Consider the following 4,666-nt stretch of genomic DNA (forward strand, 5'->3'; position numbering starts at 1 on the left):
TGTTGGACTTGGGCTACAAGTCAAGCAGATAGAAGAGTCTATTTTTCTATCTCAAAGCAAATGTGCCAAGAACAATGTTAAGAAGATTGGCATGAAGAGTGCAAGGACTCCTGCTCCTACACATTCGAAAGTATTCAAAGATGAAAATGGTGTTTGTGCTATATATCAAGCTGAATACATAGCAGCTGGAAGTAGTTGTTCTCAATAGGGTTAGTTGAAACTAATGGTGACTGAACACAATGTCACACAAGATGTCAGGACAGTGTATTGTGACAACCTGAGTGCTACAACTATTTCCAAAAATTCTGTTCAGTACAGCAGGACAAAGCACATTGATATTAGTCATCACTTTATTAGAGAACTGATGGAAGAGAAAATCATAGCACTGGAGCATGTTACTACTGAAATGCAATTAGCTGACATATTTAGAAAAGCTTTGGATGCTAATCAGTTTGAATGTTTAAGAGGGAAATTGGGGATTTGTATTCATAAGAATTTATAGCAATTAAAGTGGAAATTTGTTATACAGAGGAGAGTTGATGTAGAAAGGGAGCTAGGAAGGAGGCTGTAGAAGTGAAGGAGGTTATGGAATTAATCAAGTTTGCTGGTTTGATGAAAATAGTTAGTGCATTGCCTCAATGTTTTGAAGGTTTAGTGGAGGAGTTTGTGGTGAATGTCCCAGAGGATATTTCTGACAAGAATAACAAAGAATTCTGCAAGGTCTTTGTGAGAAGAAGGAGTGTAAGGTTCTACCCAACTATAATGAATAAGTTCCTAGGGAGAGGAACAGAAGGAGTTGTTGAGTTAGAAGCCACAGACAATGAAGTCTGTAGAACAATCACTGTTGGTCAAGTCAAAGAATGGCCAAGAAAGAAGCATGAAACTTCTGAGAGAGTAATTGATTTGGAGGAAGAGAGTTCAGAAGAGGAAGATGAGACCTTGGTTCATCACTTGAAACCAAGTGTTGCAAAGAAAATGAAAACCAGGAAAGGCAAGACTGTGGCTGAGATGTTGACAGCTAGAACTAGTAGGAAGGTTGTTGTTGTAGGTCCTTCTAAATCATGGAATAAAGTAGAGGGTCAGAAGAGGAAAATCAGATAAAGCTCTGATTCTGAAGATGATGTCGAAGACGATGTCCCATACATCTCACCTGCTAAAAGGCAAACTATTAGAAAGTCTCCAGCTAAGGTTGCAGCTGTGCATTTGGACAACATTTCCTTTCATCTGGAAGATGGTAAAGCCAAGGAGTCAGATGCCCATACCTCAAGTGATAGGTCTAATTCTCAAGATCAATCTAGTGGCAGTTTTAAATATGAAAGTGAAGAAGATGCTACCTCCTCAGACTACGTTGTGGTGATGGTCCCCATGTTATGATGACATATGTGCTATTCTGGATGCTGTTATGACTGTTTTGGAAGCTTGGATGTTTTGTTTCTGTTGAAATGTTTGTATTTTGTTGCAGTCCTTACTGATGCCTTGATGTAAGATTTGGGCTCTTAATGAGTTCCATGGATTTCTCATTATCTCAGCTGTCACAGCTGTGTATGATGATGGTTTGTATCTCCGAACAATTTTGTTTTAACATTTTTAATGTTATAACATCTGCTGTGACATTCTCTGCTAGGCTAATTGACATTTATTTTGTCTAATTGGTCACCTTTGACTAAAAAGGGGGAGAAGTGTTTATGTGGAGAGCTGCAGTTAAATATGTGGTTGTGGAGATCTGCAGTGATGATGTAGCTAGCTAGGCTAAACAGATGACAACTGATGATGTTGAATAGAATGATGTTATATGATGTTCTGTTCTGTGATGTTGGAGGAGATGTCTGATGTAAGACAGAATGATGTTTTGTTCTGTGATGTTGGAGGAGATGTCTGATGTAAGACATAATGGTGTTCTGTTTTGTGATGTTGGAGGAGATGTCTGATGTAAGACAGAATGGTGTTCTGTTCTGAGATGTTGAAGGAGATGCCAGAAGGAGGTTCTGAATGTTAACATGTTGAAGGAGATGTCAGAAGGAAATTCTGAATGTTAACATGTTGAAGGAGATGTCAGAAGGAAATTCTAAATGTTAACATGTTGAAGCAGATGTCAGAATGACATTCTGGCTGGTACAGGTGTTGTGGTTACAGTAGCTGTTATTTTCATGGAAGATGTGTGCACATATTTAGGGGGAGAAGGAGTACCCTTGTGCATTTGTGTGTCTTACTAGTTGCATCCATAACTAGTAATTCTGTTTCTATTGCACAAATTTAGATGGAGGAGAAGTACCCTTGTTCATGTGTGTATTACTAGTAGCTATAGCTAGTAATTGTTTTGCTTCTGCTGCTGTTTAAACTGTTGTTTAACTGCTGATAGTTTTCTTGTGAACAAAAAGGATAGATATATGTTTTAGCCAAAATTTGCCAAAGGGGGAGTTTGTTGGTTCTATGTGTTGGCAGCAATTTTGGTAAAACAAAGAGAGTTCACAAGATATTATGTGTGATGTCTTAACATAAGATATCCTATGTACCTGCTGGAGTTCAAGAACATAATCATGCAGGATTGTTTCAGAATGTCATATGCAATTCCATGGATTCTGATATTGTGTTCCTGCTGGAGTTGAAATGAAAAACATAATTATGCAGGACTGTATCAAGATGTCATACACGATGTCATGACACCTGATCTCTTTGTGTACCTACTGGAAGCTATAAAAGGAAATATGGAAATATGCAGGATTTTTCTAGGATGTCAGACTCGATGTCATGACATCCTGTACATAGAACATTCAGTATGAATGTCTGGTGTTATGTGATTGCGCAATTAATGGCAATCTATGTATGATTGAAGATCTGATTTGCAGGCGCATTCAATCATGGAGTACAACCTGATTTACTTATTTTCCAAGGAGATCTAACCAACTGTTATGAAAAGATTTAATTGGAAAATAGATTTAGGGTTTTCAAGATGTCCAAGCCCAACTGAAAGCTTCTATAAAAAGGGACTTAGAAAACCTGTTTTACAACACAACCAATACTGAGCGAAATATATAGAGAGAGCTAGGGTTTGTGTTCTATTTAGTCGTGAGACTTGTAAGCCATTCAAGTCATCTTTTGATGATTGAATTGGACTGATTTGTGGTTGTAATCTGTCACTCTAAAGCTGTTAAGCAAGAGTGTGTGTCTACTTGATCAAAGCTGTGAAGCAAGATCAAGTGTGTGTCTTCTTGATCAAAGCTGTTAAGCAAGATCAAGAGTGTGTCTTCTTGATTGAAACTGTGAAGTAAAATCAAGAGTGTGTTATTGAAAAGTATTTTCTTTTCTCAAGGGATTGTTGTTTAAGATCATAGGTATGATTGTGGGGAAGTGAGTGGGTTCTCATATCTAAGAGTGCTTAGGTAGAAATTGCACGGGTAGAGATTAGGTGAGAAAGACTGTAACTTGTTGAAGTGTACGGAGAGTCTTTGAACTGATTCTATTTTAGTGGATTTCCTTCCTAGCTTGGTAGCCCCTAGATGTAGGTGAGTTGGACCGAACTGGGTTAACAATTGCTTGTGTCTTTTGCTTTACCATTCTATATCTTCTTCTGTTAGTGTAACTTAGATATTAGTGTCGTGACATTACATTCGACATCTCATATCTGATACCAGAATTTCACAAATAAAACGAAAGTAAATGGCGATAAAATGCATAAAAACATAGACGTAAAACATGTGAAATAAGCCTAAAAGCACGATACGATTTCTCGTTATCAGATTTCCTTTGGTATAATAGCTCCCACATGGATCAGATAAGGTACCGGTTGAGCGTACGATACTGGAATCTTGTCATATTGGGGATGTCTACCATAGTTATTACGATAATTCTTCCCTTGGCCTTGACCCATATTATCATGAGCCTCGGTATCCAGTGTCATCGCCAGGAGTTTCAGCATGTACTTGACCTTTAATGTTCTTAGGTTTTCCAGCATCAACCGTTTGAGGAGATTGAATCGTAGACATACCCCAAGGCAAAGCAAAATTCCCATCAGCAGAAGGGGCAACAAGAGCTTGGTGCATGATGAAAGCACCTCCATTTCCAAATTTGGAAGCAAAGTTTGGGGGCATTCCCCATGGATAGGCAACAACAAGCCTATGGTAAATAGATGGGAAGATGGGATGATTCACAGCAAGTAGCACCACTGTCTCGACGAGAGTCTCAGCGGTGGCAACTGCATCAGCTGCAGAAGTAGTTACCACAGCAGCATTGGTGACAACGACAGTCGTATGATTTGCAGAGGTAGAACCCCTCTGAGTCTGGAGATATTCCATAATAGTCTCCATGTTGCCTCAGAAAAGGTTCATCTCTCCCTGGACTTGGGCCAAAGTCTCCTTAGCAACAACATTCTCGGATTCAAAATCAGCCACGAGTCTTGATTTGTTAGCTCGGGTAAAATATTTGTGACGATTCAATGTATTTACTGCGGAAACATGAGAAGGTAAGCATTTTTTTCTGAAATCCAAAGCAAGTGAATGTGTGGATGCATGAATGCATGCAAAAAGAATTTTGGCGTGTGCTTTTTTTTATCATTAATTTTTTATAAAGAAAATTTTCCAGGGAATCCTTAAGTTTTGGTTTATTAACATGAGTAATCATAAAGCATAAAGACAAAGACAATATATGAAGCCAATAGCAAAAGAACTCT

The sequence above is a fragment of the Lathyrus oleraceus genome, chromosome 6, assembly GCF_024323335.1.
Source record: "Lathyrus oleraceus cultivar Zhongwan6 chromosome 6, CAAS_Psat_ZW6_1.0, whole genome shotgun sequence".
Classification (NCBI taxonomy): Eukaryota; Viridiplantae; Streptophyta; class Magnoliopsida; order Fabales; family Fabaceae; genus Lathyrus; species Lathyrus oleraceus.